The 18956-nt window shown below is 41.4% G+C and overlaps 2 protein-coding genes across 3 annotated transcripts in view; one reads left to right on the top strand and one right to left on the bottom strand.

The window, feature by feature from the left end:
• LOC119705447 (nascent polypeptide-associated complex subunit alpha, muscle-specific form-like) overlaps positions 1-13624 on the top strand; it is a 31046-nt gene extending 17422 nt beyond the window's left edge. The window contains exons 2-3 of one of the 2 annotated variants that reach the window (XM_038147879.1): positions 1162-12981; positions 13183-13624. The gene's annotated coding sequence lies outside the window, so the exon portion shown is untranslated. Of the gene's footprint in view, positions 1-1161 lie in introns of both variants that reach the window. The other variant, XM_038147878.1, reaches the window with a different exon arrangement.
• LOC119705444 (transcription initiation factor TFIID subunit 4-like) overlaps positions 1-18956 on the bottom strand; it is a 146858-nt gene that overhangs the window by 19057 nt on the left and 108845 nt on the right. The gene's annotated exons all lie outside the window — the stretch shown is intronic.

Raw genomic sequence — 18956 nt, 5'->3', positions numbered from 1 at the left:
AAACAGTCGAGACAACCCCCAAAGCAGGGATGGTAAACTGTGCTGTGTGCTCCTGGTCCTCCCTGGGCTGCCAGTGCAGCCATGGCAGTGAGCAAGGGGAGGGACACCCTGTGCTGGGGACAGTGACACAGCCAGGGACAGCCAGGTACCCTGCTGTGACACCCTGTGCTGGGGACAGTGACACAGCCAGGGACAGCCGGGAACTGCCAGCAACAGTGACACATCCAGGAACAGTGACACAGCCAGGGACAGCCAGGTACCCTGCTGTGACACTGTATGCTGGGGACAGTGACACAGCCAGGAACAGCCAGGAACAGTGACACATCCAGGAACAGCCAGGTACCCTGCTGTGCCACCCTGTGCTGGGGACAGTGACACAGACACGAACCCTGCTGTGACACTGTGTGCTGGAGACAGTGACACAGCCAGGAACAGTGACACATCCAGGAACAGCCAGGTACCCTGCTGTGCCACCCTGTGCTGGGGACAGTGACACATCCTGTGCTGGGGACAGCCAGGTACCCTGCTGTGCCACCCTGTGCTGGGGACAGTGACACAGCCAGGTACCCTGCTGTGCCACCCTGTGCTGGGGACAGTGACACAGCCAGGTACCCTGCTGTGCCACCCTGTGCTGGGGACAGTGACACAGCCAGGAACAGCCAGGTACCCTGCTGTGCCACCCTGTGCTGGGGACAGTGACACAGCCAGGAACAGCCATGAACCCTGCTGTGCCACCCTGTGCTGGGGACAGTGACACATTTGCCAGGTTGGAAATTGCAGGAGGCAGCTCAGAAGCAGACCCACCCTGTCCATGTCAGGACTGGCACGAGGGCAGCACGCTGATTTCTCTCCAGCGTGCTAAAGGAGCTGTGCTGGCAGCCACACTCTCTTCTTCTTTTCCCCCATATCATTAACAATTACAATCGTTTTTCTGTTTGCAAAAAACAACTTAGGTGTATTTAAAAAAAGGGATATGGCAACAGGGTCTTGTTTCCAAAATGTAAAGCAAAATCTTGAGCTTTGCTTTTCTGAAAATTTAAGACCTACTCATTAGCCTCCCCTGCCTTCCTATGGGGCAATTTTGCTGATAGTAAATTATCAAAATTGTCATTTTTTGAAAGCCAACCAAGACTCTGAGCATTCTTCTTGACTTCTTTTCAGCCAAGACCGCTCCCAGCTGTTGGGCAAAGAGCTTACTGAAGGAAGGGAAGGCAGCAATGTGCCAGCCAGATGAGTCCTGGGCAGGAGGGGAAGGAGCAATCACAACAGGTAGAGTGCCCGGATGGAAAAATCTCCCCATGGTATTCCCTCATCAGCAAAGACATTCATTCTGCTGTAATGAATCTTACAATCTCCTCATTTATATTAAAACAGATACAGGTTCTGAAAGGTTATTTTTCATTTTGCTTGACTGGTGTTTACACAAACAACCCCAAATTTCAATTCAAACAAACAAATAAACATGCTCATGTAAGTACTAATTCAGAACTAAGATTCCACCCAGATTACATTTTCCCGCCTGACATAAGAGAAACATGAAGCAGAAATAATTACTGTCTGACACGAGGAAAAATGATGCTGATTAACTACACAGATTTAGTTTTATAATACAGATTTCACTGCAACACTATGGCCACATACAGATATCTAGGTATCTACAGCTTTAAAAAGAAACTGCTAATACAGAGGAGAACGTGGAAGGGGTTTTTGAGTGTATAAATATATATTCTTTTTATCTATTTAGCGTGCAAATTTATTTAAAACACAATAAAATGACAGGCAGGTCTAAAAACCAAATATAAAAATATAAGAATGTGAAATGAACAAACTTTTTCGCTCTGCAGATTTTATTTTATTATTAGATGCTATTCCTAACTTGTTAAAATTGATCAAATAGAAAGCTGTGAATAGAGAAAAAATTAAGCCAACTAGAAAAGTGTGACTTGGATTTAATATTTTATAATTGCCAAGGGACATACTGAGATCAATGAATTTTTGCCCGAGATGAACGTCAGAAAGAGATGTACTTCAGTCTTTTAGGGAACATTGGTCTATTTAATTCTTGTGTCTGATGCATGTGAAATATGCCTGTCTTGGCCTTCTTGGAGCCTGGAGGCCATGCTGGAGGCAGACATTACCACTTTTAATAGGCCGCCATCTGAGCAATGGCAAGGGATCCAATAACCCATCGACTCTAATGGATTTGCCTGTTTATTCACTTACACCTTTTTTTGCAGCTAATTTTAGTTTTGCATGCTGAGTTGTTTCACTTTAAATTAAATGAATAGAAACAAAGGGGAAAAGACTGTGCAGCTAATAAAGCATGATTATTTTCCAAGTTCTTCACAACAGGATCCTCCATATACTAAGGTATATCACTTGAGAACAGATTTGCTGCTGCGTTTTTCCACTTGTTGTCACAATTAACAAAGCTTCTTTTAAATTTAGTGAGACAAAAAGTAGGTTATTATAAAGTCTTACTTATGATGCACTAATGACTTGCAGCAGTATAAGGCAACCAGCTTCAAATCATTATGAGGGTCGTGAGCATCTTCAAAGACTAATACAGGTAATGTTAATGATTGTGCAGAATTATCCCAAAAAAACCAGTAAACAGTTTAATCTAGCCCTTCATGTGTACTTCGAAGATCACAGGTAACACTTAATGTGTTACTTATAAACTTACAGTCCCTCTAGATACAGAGGAACTCTGAGTAATAAAAATTTCCACTACATTTGATCCTTAGGAAAAATATACATTACAGGCTAAAACTTATTAGGGGATATAATCTCTATATTTGGACTGCATTAATATTTTGTTTCTTTACAGCAAAACTCTTCCTCCCTTTCCTTAGGAGATGCCTCTTGCATCTCACTCTCCACAACTCGTGGGTGCTCTGCCAAAGCTTGAGGTGGTCTTTGAGGTCCCTTCCAACCCAAATCATTCTATGATTTATTCCAGAACCTTCTGCTCAGCCAGCTCTTTTTACAGACCCACAGTTCAGGTGCTTTGCTTTTCTCAGAAAGGCTGAAAGGACCTTCCTGAGGGGCTGTCACTGCAAGGCACAGCTTTCAGTGAGTTACAGAGGGGCTTTTTGTCCGGGTTTGGTTGAATCTCCCGTTGCCAGGGCTCCCCAGTGCCCATCAGTTAGAGAGGGCAGCCAGGGCCAGGTGTCACCTGCTGCTGACAGGTCATTCCCTGAAGCTCTAGGAGCCTCTGTGTCCCTGCCCGGGGGGACACATCCCTCTGGGCACACCGACAGCCCCTGACACTGCCTGCCCTCAGGAAATCACTGTGGCTTTCAGGCAGCAAGTCATCACATCTAGGCAGGAATCATTCTCTTTTAAAGGCATCAAAAGAATACAGCTCCTTCTTCCAGAAAGAACAGCCCAGGCTTGGTCCCCGAGGTAACCAAAGCACAGCCCCACCGGGTCAGCCCAGGAGAGACAGCTGAACTGGGGCAGTCCCCACAGACTCTGACTTCACTGCTGCAAAAAACTACTTTTTCTTAGAATAAAACTGCACAAAATACAGCAGCATGTGGTCATTTGTTCCCTCTTCATGACAGAAACCAAGACGCATGACACATCTACAGAAGGCTGTAAAATGGGGTAAGGTTTGTGACCAAACTGCAGGAATATGGATATAAAAAACTAATATTAAGGGCCAAAAACTTGGGAGCCAAAACTCTGCACCACTTTGGACCACAGCTGCAGGGAGAGCAGAGATGCAGCAAGAGGGGAGCACGTGTACCTTTTATTTAGAAAAATACATTTAGTTTGGGAGCTGCTTCCCCTGTAAACAGTGTCTGTAGCACTAAATAGCCATAAAATAATGTAAAAACTCTCTTTGGAGCAAAGCATATTACAACAAAAAAGGGTCTGTGTCATTCAGAAGGGTCCACAGCACTAGCAGTTACTAACACAGGAGGAAAACGAAGTAGCTACAAGTCCTTTTTTTTTGTCTCCAGCTGGTTATGTTTTTCTTTAAGGGATCACATTATGAATCTGACATCTCCTTATTTTTGCCAAAAAGACTTCACCTCCTTTTATATCAGTTGCTGATCTCTTACAGATTCCTTAATAACATGGTGTGACACAGAATCAACTCAGAGGCTTTACCAGGGCTTTTGGGCTGGATTTGTTTTTTTTTTTTTGGTCAAAGTGGCTCACAAGAAACAAAAGTATGTATTTCAAAGGATGATCCACACATTATGAAAATTGGCATCTTCACTTTGCATTCATTTTATTGCTAGCGAATGTTTCCTCTTAGAATTGAGACTGCAGTGGAAGACTTTTTCTGAGAGAAAACTATCAACAGCATCCCCTTAAATATATAGGAAGAATTAAAAAAAGGCTCCTCAAATAATTTCACATCAGTCTGCACATCTAAAGCTTAAACCTGTTGGAGATAAGTATTTTTGGATAGTTACAAATCCAGCTTCCCTTTTAAAGTGTTAGCTCAGACCTATTATTTAAATGTCACAAACACCCAAAACCAACAGGACATTTTATAAGCACACAGACAAGTAAAAATAATCCGCCTGCTTTAGATGCGTGTAAGTGAATCTGCGACACAGAAGAAGTTACATGGCAGCAGAATAATTTTTTCCCCCAAATTGTATTTGTAGACCTGGATACTAACTCCCAGACACACTGTGGAAAGAAAAATGGGAACAACAGACTGAAGTTGGGATTGATTTACTTCATTAGCTGGGATTACAAGTTTAACTTACAAACCAGAGGTCAAAATTTCTCATTAACAAGGGGGCCATGAATTGCTGCAGGGCTTGGTTCAAGAGGAGACCACTCTTATTACTAACTACACATTTCAATCTGTCTTTGATGTTCTCCTTCTACCCTCCTCCCTTTTATTTTTTGGCAGAGGAGTTGATTTTAATTGTAGCTATACAACACAGCTCAGTTTGCCTGAGAGCCAGCCTCCACATCTGCAGTGAGTGCAGTTCTAGTGATATTGGGTGCAGTCCATAGCTTAGGGCTAATTTTAATGGCTCCCCTTTTCATACAAGGCTCAGATTGTTTTCCACGTGATTCCTGTTAATTTAGCTGCAGGAAAGGGCATCAGTTTTCCTTGCGAGTTTCTGATCCATACTTCTAAACTAGGTGAAATGTATTAAAGAAGAGAAATGATCATAAAATAAGAGATTGAATTTTCTACTGCCTCCCTAAGTGATTAAGCAAGTAATCCCACTATTTTAATGCACAAAAGAAAAACAGAACATACAAATGGTATTTTTCTTATGTCTGCATTTTGGTAAACAATTTATGAAATGCTGTAAAGAAGCTCTTGAAATCTCTAACAGAGCTAAGAGTTAAAAATGTCTGGATATTGTGCATTTTCAAAATCTACAGATTCAAACAAAGATTTCACAGGAGATTTCTCAAAACAAGAGTTGTGTGCATCATGGCAGCAGATGGTGGAGTATACCACCAAATAATAAAATGTTTAATGAGTATTTTCTATTTTTGATGAATAGAACTAAAATATAACTGAATAGTCAAAGGTGGAGTATTCAAACAGATTAAAAGTGCTCATTCTACAGATCTACTCCAGTTTTTAAAGGAAAACATGCCACTGATGCTGGTTAAACAGCTGAAATTTTCAGATATCACATACAGTTGAAATCATAATCGAATTTGTCTCAGCAATCAAAGTTATACTCTTCTACAGCTGGAACCACCTTTGAGCATTGCCAAATTAGAAAACCCTCAAAAAAAAGAGCAGTCAATTCTTACGAGTAAAAACCACAGATAGCCTTTTAACAAAAACAAAGTATGATGGTAATTTTTTTTCATAATTTAAATGTAGAAAAACAATCGCTAAGGGTAACGGCTACCAAAATAATGTCATAGATATACGGTTTCTTGCCTTTGTTTACACACATCTGTTTTGACTACAAAGAGCTACCATCTCCAGCTTCATACCTATTTATTACTAGTTATGAAAGACAATTCTGCACATGGTAAATTCATGCACACTTATGATGCAAAACCCCAAGGTGAAAAGACAGGAATGATTAGGTGAGTAATTTTAGTTTAGGACCAACACAAATTTCTATTTATTCCAATAGACAAAAATCTCCTGTATATTATGCAGATCTGTTCCACGTTTCCCATTTTCTACTGGGCCAGTTTCCACTTCCCACTTGGGGGTAGCACGTATTAAATCACTTTCTTGTTTATATGAGCAGTTGCTGTTAATAGTCCCCTCTCCAAGCTTTTCCAGTGGCAGAGCACTAGAAGATATGCTTTCCACCCACACCAGAGCCAAGAATTCACTTCTTCTGATGGCCAAGTCGGTCCCTTTTTGTGAAGCCTCCTATTGCCAGCGTGTAGCTAATCTGCCTCTGGAACTCCACAAAGAGCCTTTGTCTGCCTCTGGGGAGCTCTGGGGCTCCGTGGGCTCGCCCGGCTCTGCCTGTCAGGGCTGGTGGCCACACAGGTCAGGGCACTGGCCACGGCTCCCCGGCACCTTCGCGGGACGCGCGGCCGCAGCTCGGGAAGGGCTCAGCGACACGGGGTGCAAGAGCCACCCTCAGCTTTCAACAGGGGGTTATCTTAACAACTAGACATCTTTAAAAGGTCATTATTGCAGTCTAATTTCAAACTGGCACCAAAATGAAGGGCTGTCTTTGTGCAGGATTAATTTAAAAACCTCAGGATTTGATGTCAGTGGGAAATAACCAGCGTGGGACTCATAATGCTGCCTTCTCCTGCTTCTGGCCAGCACCTAGGGCTAATTTCTTAGGAGATGAAAACTATGACAAGCCCTTCAGTTAAGCTGAAAGCAGGCAGCAGTCCAGTAACACCCACAGGCCTCAGAGGCATCCTGTGACCCCCTTAGAAAAGTCACATTCACTTTGCTCTTGAGAAAGGAAAAATAATGCTGGAGGCATTTTGTTTTAAACCATGTGAAATAAGGAAATGTGAGGATGTGAAAATGAAGTGAAAAAAGTTAGAATTCATTTCCTCCCTTTGCAATGGCTTAGAAGCAAAACTGGTTCATTTTGAAAGTGTGTGTAAAAATCTGATACATTCACCAGTAGGCAGTGACTACAAAATGCTTAAGGTAAAATATGTAAATATGTAAAATAATCTCTTGAAAACCATCTCCTTTTGTGCTTGAAAGCATTTTGTAAAAGCATCTTTATTTCTCAGTAGCATTAACAGACAGTCAGAAAGAAAACTTGTCAAAACAAAAAATAGCAACAAAATTCAAGGTACTCAAATAATATTTTGAAACAAATCTGCAGAATGGTGAAAGGGAAGAAAATTAATGCATAAGTTCCTTGGATGACTTCTGCCCTTTTAGTATTAATCTGAATAATAATAAAGGAACATGTAAATTACAGTTTCAAAATTTTAAATGGGGTTATTTTAACTATCACAGACTTAAGGCAAATCTAATCTGCCAAGTCTTCACTCTCATTTCAGTCTAAAACTGTGTCTCACTTTTTTACTCCTATTATGCCTTTTAACTTAGATGGGCTTTTTATCTCCTAGCTAAGCACATCCAACCTCATTTCCTCGTTCCCATTAAAGAGGTCTACACAAACGTGCATTCAGTCTGTTTATTACTTGCCACAGACTGTTCAACTTGTTCCAAAATACTCTCATTAATAGAAGGTTGCACGTTGAGGACCCATTAGAATGCTCAAATTAAGAGAATATTTGAAACTTTCATTCTTTGTCCAAAATTCTTGAGATGTATTACCTATTATCATATTATCAACTACATAACCAAAACCAAGCAGCAGAGAATTCATTAACATTAATACAAATTTCAAAAACTGCTCCACAAGTGAGGTCTCAAATCTGAAACATGAACCCCAGCTCTAAAATAATTTGTCTTGGTTTAATTTTTTTTTCCGTATGTAGAGAAAGCTAAGGTAAGGAACATGTAAGAAGAAAACAGGAACAAAGGCAGAGGATGGGAATCTTCACTGCAACACACAGGTACTGAACGATCCTTGTAGCAAAAGGCTACAAAAAAAAAAGCTGAAAAAATTCACAGGATATCAGGCTTTAAGGGGGTATGTAACTACAGAAACACCTACACTAGAAAGGAAATAATGATAAATTGGAATTATTTTGAGACATAGCAAAAATTTACACAGTCCAGGAATTTTTATAAAAACTCTTCAAAATTAAATCTTTTTCAATGACAAAAAAGGACTAAATAAATTATTGAAGCATCAACATCTGAGCACCACAACCAGGCTACCCCACATTAATTTATGGGGAGTCAGATGTATTCACCATGCTGTAAAGGACTTCTTACAACCACCCCAGAATCCTGACACTGTGACAAGTTGAAAGGAAATTTGGGAAGTTGATAATGCCAAAGAATGACATAGCCAAAGTCTTCATCATTCTCTTTTCCACAGTATTATGACTAAGTGGATGAATGTAGGAATGGCAAGAGGCCGGTCTGGATCAGTTTGAAAGGGAATCAAAACACCCAGCTTGATTTTCCTGCCCGCCATGCACCCAAGCTGTGATTTCTCAGTAAACTGAAGCTGGAACGATGATGCATCTTGACATGCTTTTAATATGCAAACTATTCATCGTAGAAGCTATGATTCTGCAAAATTTTTAACTCTGAAGTGCATGCTTGAGTTAAGTATTTAGCTAAATTGGCATTTTTTTCTACCTAAGACAGCTATAGTTAATGGGTCAAAACATAATTTGCCTGTCTAGTTTGAGCTCACAGACATTTGTACAAGTGTCACAATCATTCATGTGACACTTGTCTGCTTTATTATTCTATGCCAAAACCGAGCAAATGTTTACAAGATTTGTTTTTCTGAAGCATATAGGGAACATATAAGAAAAGGGAAAGACATGAATAGGAGTAAGCAGGGAAGCTTCACAGACACCAAGACTGCTCCTTTCCAACACTGCTTCTCTGAATGCAAGCTTCTCCTCCCTGTGTCTTTACATTGTCATTAAATCATTATAAGAATGTTTATAATCAACTCAGTTATGGTCAAGTGTGCATTGGCCTGTAAATTCAAACATCCTGCCCTCCCATCATCCGTTCACTTCCTCACAGGCACAGAGAGGAGCTTCCTGACTGAAATATCCCAGAATATGGGCACATGGGCTCCTTCTCCTCAGCTCTGACCCCGAGGAGAGAGCTCACACACAGCTCCTCCACGGCAATCTCAGCACAGCAAAACAGCTTCTTTGTGTAATTCCTTTATTTTCATTCCACAGCTGCTCTTTACTGAGACTTACACATATAAGCATTGCTGGGAAAGTATAGGAAAGTTAATAATTGTTAAAGGCTTACATGAAAGTAATTGTTCTGTTTCTTCTGAATTGCCAATACTGATTTTGCTGTGAGAGGGGATTATGGAAAGAAATGGAACACTAGAGACGGGAAAGTACTGTTACCAAAATAATCTAACAAATGCAAATACAGCCCCCAGTATTAACAGAAGTGTCGAGTCTAAGAGTACAGACAGATGTTCTCTCCGGATCCAGCTGTGCAGATGAAGGGCTTTGTGCCCCCCAGCTGCTCCCCGGTGCCCCCTGCTGAAGTCATTATCCCGGATCCGCCCCGATTCACTCGGGGCAGGGCCAGCCCCAGCCCACACCCTGCTCACAGGGCCACCAGGACCCGGAGCTTTGCCCCCAGTGAGTGCCCCGGCACAGACCACGGCAGTGACTTCCTCAGCCACTCACAATGGCAGCCAGAGCAGTCCTGGCACTGACATGCTCCTTCTGAAGCCCAAGGAAACAGGCACTGCTAAATTGCCATCTCCCTCAGAAATATAAATAAAAAGCATTTTTAAAATCACCTAAGCAAATAAAGCAATGCCTAGCATCTGATTTTTATTTTTTGGTTTTTTTTTAACAAACATACCCATGGATTTTTCCTACTGTACTACAGACAGGACTCAAACAGCACTGACATCTGAAAACAGCACAAACAGTAATGATAACTTAAACTGTGCACAGCACCAAAACCATCACCTTTGTTCAAATAACACTCGTAAGCGATCACCAAGAGTAACAACTTAAACCACAAGCCAAAACATTGGTTTGTTTGGTGATTCTTGATTTTGAGGGCATAGATTGTACTTGATGTAACTTTCACACAGAAACAATCTGAGATTTCTGTTAATAAAGACAAAACTAAATATACAAATCGGAGAACATTCAGAGCTGCAAACTCCTTATCTAGAATGACACATTCCCTTATCAACCTGTAAAATGCATTGGAGACCAGTATTTTTTCCTTTTAAATTTGCAAGAGAACTGTGTATCATCTTTCACTTATTTTTGGAGGTGTATTCCAAACCATACAACACAGATTTCCCAGCCTAACCACAAGGTGCCTACTGTTACACTACACATGTTAAAAGAGCTCTTTAAATACGAAATACTTTAAATACTAAATGCGACCATATTTTCAGTTGGATTTCATCCTGCTCTGGTAACTTCTCTCTTCAGGTGACAAACTAGCAGTAACTGAATTCATTACAGCCTGATTAATTATGCTGCTTTCATGCAAAGGAAAAAGAGACTTCAATCAGAAGTGGTAACCTTAAACAGTACCTGTGCAGCAGCATATCAGAACATCAATCCCAGATCCATGCACTTCCATTTGCTTTGAGAATTTTTAGTAATTACTTCTCTCTTACTATCACATAGCTCAGCTCAACTCCACAGCCTGAAAAACTAAAGGGAGAGATGTGGAACACACCAGTTCCAGCTGACAGGATTTATACCAGTTACCAGAAACACTGAAAAGCACATCTTATGCTCTCCACTTGCTTACCACAACCTAACTACACAACCAGCCTTTTTCTCCCCAGCTGAACACAGCAGGAGTTTGGGGAATAAAAGGAGAAGAGAGGAGTGGAGCCAAATGTCAGAGATCTCTTTTCTCATACAGCTGACGACTTGCCAGGTTTTCAGCTACTACATATTTGGAGACAATTTCCTCAAATGATCCAGAAGCTGAGAACCACCTGGCTGCTGCCTTCTCCTGAAGCAGGGCTATCACCACAGCACAGAGATGGTACCTAGACAGTGAGACTGCTTTTGCTTCCTTGCCTTTTGTGCTTGTTAACGTGCAAAGGCAACTTAATGTAAGACAAGAATCTGGCATATGTGTCTAAAATACACAATGCATAATTAAACTGGGAATGAAAAGAAATCAAAGGTATATATGTTCAAATAGTATTTATTGTTCCTTTACATAAAGGAACAAGGAACTTGGCAAATATTTCTTAGGAATAAAGGCCCATCTTCACAAAGTATGGGTTATGAATAGCAATGAACAAGATAAGAGCACAAGAGATAAAGCCAGCTAGAGTAAGCCACAGATGGAAGCAGAGCCAGACTGACAATGGAAGAATTCCCACCCTACCGGGCTCCGGAGCGCTCTCCACACAACCATTAATGCCAGCACACATCAGCATTTACACCAAAGGAGACTCTTCAGAGAAATATTTTTAAATGCAAAGTTTGGGATATCTCTTTTTTAATATGGATAATACTCAAAGCATATATCTCTCTACAGACTTAGGTCTCTGGTGCTTAGACTGTACCATGCCTGTGTGCTCCGCTGCTAACGGCGATTTGAGGAATTTGCTGTACCTACAGAATTGTATTATGGAGATCCTAGAGGGTATGACTAAAACTTGTTGAAATTAAGTTCTAAGGAAATATATAAATGTAGGTGACTGGTTAGGGTTTGGTTAAACTCAAGAAGAGAAGGTGCTCCCAGGTCTCTTTCTCAGAGCTAACTGCCTGTAATAATAAATACACAAGGTCAGCTGTGGGATCAGATGCTTTGGAGAAAAATAATAATGCATTACAAATATTGCCAGACCAACAGGCTTCCCTGTCTCATTCAAACCCAGCATCATCCTGTGTGAACAAAAACTGCAGGAAGACAGCTTAGACTGTCACACTTAGGCAAAAGGAGCCGGCACTGCCTGCAAACAAAATGCAGTGACAAAATGTCATCCCTCTTGTTCTTCACTTAGGGATGCCCCTGCATTACACTTATGGACCCAGGTTGTCACATCTCTCTTTTAATTAGACAAAATTATGCTGCAGCTAATACCTAGCAGAAGAATTTTTTGTGGTTGTGGGGAAAGTATGAGATCAGCCTGCAAACGTCACCTCTAAAAGAAAAAGGAAATGTAACTCAAGAATAGATTCTTTAATAAAGAGCATTGTTTAAACACGTAAGGCTCCTCATCTTTACCCAATTCCTGTAAACAAAATTCTGATATTTGTCACAGATAAGAGATTCAAAACCACGGAATAACAAGTAACCAAAAAATGTTTTGTGAATTAATTAAAAAATTGTGAAACTGTATTATTCACTAAATTGCTAACACATTCTTCTAAAGAGAATGAAATGTAAAGAAAAATTCAATGGATTTATTTTCAATTATATGACTGCCTTCTTTTCAATATTTTTCCTCAAAATTCAACCATGACAAAAAAACTTTTGTACATCTGAACAGAGATGAAAATATATACATAATATTTTATCAATCGCTATTAATGTTGCTATTAGTATAAATAGTCAAAGACTTTAAAATGTTCAAAATATATATTTAAATATATTCCAAAGATATATATAAATGAACCAAAAATTAATCTTAAAAAAAATAGCAGAAGAGCAGAAACCACCCTCACAGTCTTCAGATTTGGCTGGCTCAACCAATCTGCTATGGCCACTCAACCAGTTAAATAAATTTCTTTAATGATTTCACCATTTTAGGCTGCCTATCTACAAGTTCTTACTGTCAACATGAGTTACCCTGTGTGCTGCAACTCCCCCATCAACTGAGACAAAGTATGACTGCTGCAGTGCTCTGTTACCACGACATGCTTCTCATGGATCTGTGTCCCAAACGTCAGGATGATCCAGCACAGCCAGCCAGAAGTGACCTGTTATCAGACCTGGGAGAACAATTCCCACCAGAGGTACAGCCCAGCAGGTGCAGGGGTTTCTCTGATGGCACCCTGGGGCTGGGTGTCACTCCCACCAGAGGTACAGCCCAGCAGGTGCAGGGGTTTCTCTGATGGCACCCTGGGGCTGGGTGTCACTCCCACCAGAGGTACAGCCCAGCAGGTGCAGGGGTTTCTCTGATGGCACCCTGGGGCTGGGTGTCACTCCCACCAGAGGTACAGCCCAGCAGGTGCAGGGGGTTCTCTGATGGCACCCTGGGCTGGGTGCCAGGTCTGAGTCCAGGGTGGCTGCGCTGCAAGGGGAGTGTGAGCAGCTGCAGGAGTGAACAGGACACAGCTCAGGATGACTGCCCAACCTGACACCCATCCCAGCAGGGACAGGGCTCAGGGGTCAATAGCACACCCAGACCAGCAGGGACAGGGCTCAGGGGTCAATGGGATGCCCATCCCAGCAGGGACAGGGCTCAGGGATCAGTGGCACTCCCATCCCAGCAGGTACAGGGCTCAGGGGTCAATGGGACTCCCATCCCAGCAGGGACAGGGCTCAGGGGTCAACAGCACACCCAGACCAGCAGGGACAGGACTCAGAGGTCAATGGGACTCCCATCCCAGCAGGGACAGGACTCAGAGGTCAATGGGATGCCCATCCCAGCAGGGACAGGGCTCAGGGATCAGTGGCACTCCCATCCCAGCAGGGATAGGGCTCAGGGATCAGTGGCACTCCCATCCCAGCAGGAACAGGGCTCAGGGGTCAATGGCACACCCATCCCAGCAGGGACAGGGCTCAGGGATCAGTGGCACTCCCATCCCAGCAGGAACAGGGCTCAGGGATCAGTGGCACTCCCATCCCAGCAGGGACAGGACTCAGAGGTCAATGGGATGCCCATCCCAGCAGGAACAGGGCTCAGGGATCAGTGGCACTCCCATCCCAGCAGGGACAGGGCTCAGGGGTCAATGGGACTCCCATCCCAGCAGGGACAGGGCTCAGGGATCAATGGCACACCCAGACCAGCAGGGACAGGGCTCAGGGGTCAATGGGACTCCCATCCCAGCAGGGACAGAGCTCAGGGTCAATAGCACACCCATCCCATCCCATCCCAGGGGCAGGGCAGTGCCTTTGTCTGGGCAGGGAGAGTACATGAAAAGCTACTCATGAGCTGCTCTTGGCTCTTCCTCTGGAGAAAAGTTGTATCAGAAATTCAGCACAAATCCAAAGTTTTCATAAAGGAGCTACTTGCATAAAAAATTGAATGCTGGAGATAAAAATATCTCCCTAAAATTCTTAAAAACTGTAAGGTTTATAGTATTACACATTTAATTTAAAAAACAATTAATCTCAGTATATGCACTAATTAATTAACTCGGAAGTTACAGATGATACTGCCTCATTAAAAATTGTTTTGAAATTAGAAGGCTTATGTTAAACTCATCATTTAAATATGACAAACAAAAATCTAATTTTGTAGAATCTGTAGTTGGAAAAACAGTTACACAAGAAGAAACCTAGCTTTGCTATCTCCCACCCACACACCCAGAAAAACTTAATAAATTTACCACAGCAGTATGTAATACCTAGAGAGTAAGGGTCGAAATATAGAAAATTATGTTAAAAAGTAATCGGTCTTCATCACCACCAGGATAAAAGGCAATATATAACTTTTTAGAAGTTGTATGAAGCCCACAAAATCTTGTATCCCAGTAGAGGTAATATAAGAAATGCATTTGACTGCAGACCAACCAGGATTTACAGCCCAACATAGGCTGCACAAGCTGAATTATGGATTGCATTACATTTTTTTATATATGGCACTGTAGAAATGAAACCCCAATAGGTCAAACTGAAGTATTAATCACTATAGCTAAAATAAATACTATATGTGAATAATATCTACTCATGGGCCACAAAATAGATCAAGGTGGAGAATTCTGAAGACACTTGGAACATTGGAGTCCTCAGTACCTATCAACAATATCAACTGAAAAGCATTAAAATGCTCATTAAACATTTGTAACTTCCACTAATTGCTGCAGACTGGGCAGACATTACACTGAAACACACAATGCACACACCCAGATTTGACCATGCAGAGACCAGAGTCAGGACAAACAGGTGACTCTTGCCTGTACTTTAAGACTTTACTCCAGATGCTCTTCATTAGGAATTTTCTAAAATAATGTACTATTGCTTAAGTGATTTGGACACTCAAAAGTGAAAATTAAGGAGCTGTGGTGGAATTAAATCATCTGTTGTTCTACTTCTTGTCCTCAACCAGGAGAAGCCACAGAACATGTCTCAGTACAGTTAAACTCCTTAAAATAAGGAGCAGTTCACAATATTAAAAAACAACTAATTGAAGATTCAGCCTCATGGTACTTCCTGAAGTAAATAAAATAATTCTTCTTCTGGATTCTCAATCAAGACATAAGACACGATGGCAAATACTTCCAAATATGCAATTGTTATTTATTTCTTTAGAGAGAGAAAACCTAGCTTCCAATTTTCTTCTGGAAACCCTTCTATATTGGTTCTAAGTTATTTAAGAAATATTTTGAAAAGAATACTTGAAATCTTGATGTATGTTTGCTCTTAACATCACTGGCAAATTATTATTACTTTGACTACCTGCACAGCTGACAAGAACACCAGGGAACAGCACCTGCAGATCTTTATTGTTCTGTTACTTAGTAAGGTAAAAGCTAAGTCAGCAGCAGCATCAAATTTATCCCATCTCACTGCAGCTACACAGCTGAAGGTAAAAACTTTTGCTAAAAGAATTTTGTAGTAATGTAAGTTTCACCAAAATGCAACACACCTATGGCTGTCAGTGGTGTCCAGGGGCAGGAGGCAAGCTTGTGCAGAGTGCACTTCATTTCCCCTTCCCTCTTTCAATTGAGCTTCAAGGTACTGAAACTGAATGCTATTCATGAAATTACTTAGAGATGAGAAAAGTAATTTTGGCTTTGCAGACAAGCACTAGGCACATTTTTCAAGCCCATTAGATGTAGCTCATTTTTTGCTTTGTAGAGATGTCTCTTAAAGTTGCTTTTTAAAAAATTGTAATAGCATAAAAATGAAAACAAAATAGAAAGAGAAAACTGAGGGATTAACAAAAGCCTGCAAAAGAGAGAAATGCAGGTGGCATCTTTTATGGATTAGGGAAAACGTACCACAGGCCACTGATATGGCCTGAGAAAAAAATGCTCTCTGCTAACACCTCCCCTACAGATAAAGCAGGCTGCAGTGCTGCTGTCTTTTTGATCAAGAGAAGAAATCCCACACCAATGACGGTTTCCCCTGACAGACTGCTTGTCCTTTTTAATGTTACATGAGAGCACCAGCCTGAACTTCCCTCCCCTCAGAGCTCATACCACTACCACTGATTAGAGATGCTGCTCTGCCTAGGGGTACTCACTTCTTTGGCCAAGGCTGTTTAACCTGTTGTGCTCCTTGTATTCCTCCTTCTCCTTTGCAGATAGGAACTTTGGCTTTTTTAATGGAACTTTTTGCTCATTCTCCTGGCAGAGCTTCCTCTAAATTGTTCATGTAATTGGTGCATCATGCAGAAGTTCAGCTCTTGTTAGGCTCCTGTCTTTGCAAGAGAGCGTCATGCTCAAAAAGACTGGAGAATTATCCCCTTTCTTGATTAAACTATGGCATGGACCAACACTATTTTTCATGCTGCTGTAGCACAGAAATCAGTGTTTATGCTATCTTCTACTTTCTCAAACACAGCTGCAGAAAACCTCATAATTCTCTCATTTGCCTTCCCATACAACACTGCTGTTCTTTGCCCTTTTGTTTGCTGAGATAATTATTAAACCAAGAATACTATAAACAAAATAACAAAAGCCAGTGAGAATAGTCTACTGCACTGCCTCCTTCAGACACCTCATCCACAGGCCAGCTCAAAGCTCATCAGAAAAGTTGGAAGGTGAGGTAGGGTAAGAATTCCCAAAGTGGTTCAGTGGTCCAGAGGCCTGACTCTTAAGGGCTGGGACTCCTAAGTGGCCCATGGTTTCCATACCCAAGTTTTGTAATAATTTAACTTAGTTTTAGTGAACACTGTGAAATGTCTGTGTGTATATTCAGTCATGCTTGGAAAAGTGATCTGTAACTTGTTAGCAGAACTGCCCAGTGAAACTCCAGAATCCCACAAACTCATACTGGTTAAAAAGCTATAAAGACTAGAATTTTATGCAAATCTTTGTAACTTCACATAGGCCAAAAAAAGCAAGATTTTCCTCCAAAGACAGGAGGAGAAGGAGAGAAAAAACCCAAGTCTGACTTACAGGTCATAGAGACACTCATGATAATTTTATCACCCCAGTCCTTCTAGATGGTAAATCATTTCCTTAAGTTATTACTATTTTTTACCTTCTCTGCTTCTCTTTTTGACCATCTTTTGGGTTGCCATTATTAAAAAAATCCCAAACTCCACCAGCCTCAGCAATGTTGCCAAGGTCGGGGAGCTGCAGTTCTGCCTGATGCCCTTCCCTCCCTACTGCACCTCCCCTGCAGGAACTGGCTGCCAGCCTGTAACTTGAAGGCAAGCAGTAACCAAGTAACTAATAAATAAGGAGTACACCACTAAAGTAAACAGTACCCCAGCTATAATTAGCTAGAACAGACAAGCTGCTGGTGGTAGATGTCTCTCCGAGTTCCCCCAGGCCCTCTCCAGCCCCCACAGAATCCCTTTAACCAGCATGCTCCTGTTTGACTCCAGGCAAAACAAAAACAAAAACCCCCTTTTTTCCTAGTCACTCACTAGAACAGAGCATGTAACAAAAGGAACACCAAGACGAAGATCCCACTATTAGCTGTTTCTACTGTATTATTTCTTTGAAAGCAGAATACTGCCTGTAATATCCAAGACACATTGGAAACTTCATAAACCTGCATTTAACACACACTGATTAGTCCCGAAGACTTCCATGGTCAAATAAACACGAGACTTTCCAAAAGCATGCAATATGACAATTTCTAGACAGAAACCCTGGGTTTTACTGTAGAAGGAAATATAGAAAATAAAGTGTTTTCCTACACCAGAACCAGTCAGGGATCAGCAAAGCCGAGCTCATGCGGTGGGAAATGCAGGGAGATTGACAGGAACACAGTGCTCCAACAAAAGCTTATTGCAGGTAATTAATGTTCTACACGAGGCACATTACTGACTTCAAACAAACTCACCACTCTGCTAAAGTTAAGCATGTGCACATGTCCTTGCAGGTTTGGAGCTCCAACGCTCAGCTTCTCATGAATGTGGCCAAACAGGACCCACTTTGCCATCACTCCTACAAAGGAAGGATGTGCAAAGCACACTGTTCCATTATCTGTGAACAGTTCTTTACAAAGCTGAAAAGCTCGTTTCAGCTCAAAATTTAAATATTTAAGCCCCACCTTTGAATTTTATTGTTGGCAAATTTCAGCCAAATTCTGAAGGAGGAGTGCAGACAGCAGGAGACTGGTCAACATGTGAAAAAGAAGGGCGAGCATTCCTTTCCAAATGAAACAAGTAGCTGCTCAAAATACTCTTACAATTTAGAACAGATCACAGGGATTAAAATGCATCATGTTCCTTAAACAGCAAAGTTGGTCAAAATAAATTTGCCTGCACCACAAACTGCTGATATTGTGTCATTTCATGATGACATCACTTATGAAGCCGGTAATAGGGACCTGCCTTTAAATTTTGTGCACAGATATACATATGATATGCACATATTAAACATTCATAAAAACATTCCGACTTACAGTAAAATCTTGGAAGACTTGCACATGGTAAAAGAAAACCATGAAAGGCCTTTTTTTCATTTCTCTTTCTTACACACTAAGCTTGTTTTCAATCAGACTACTGAAAATGAAGGGGACAATTTTCTGAACACATACTAAGACAGCAAAATCTGAATTAAATGTTTATCTGTTGGGCTTTTGTTTTGTTTCCTTTTCAATTTAAGAACTGATTTTTTTTATCAGCAGACCACATTCAGCT

This window comes from Motacilla alba, chromosome 11, assembly GCF_015832195.1.
Source record: "Motacilla alba alba isolate MOTALB_02 chromosome 11, Motacilla_alba_V1.0_pri, whole genome shotgun sequence".
Lineage (NCBI taxonomy): Eukaryota > Metazoa > Chordata > Aves > Passeriformes > Motacillidae > Motacilla > Motacilla alba.
The sequence above is the reverse complement of the archived record's forward strand: the minus strand, read 5'-3'. Positions and strand labels throughout refer to the sequence as shown.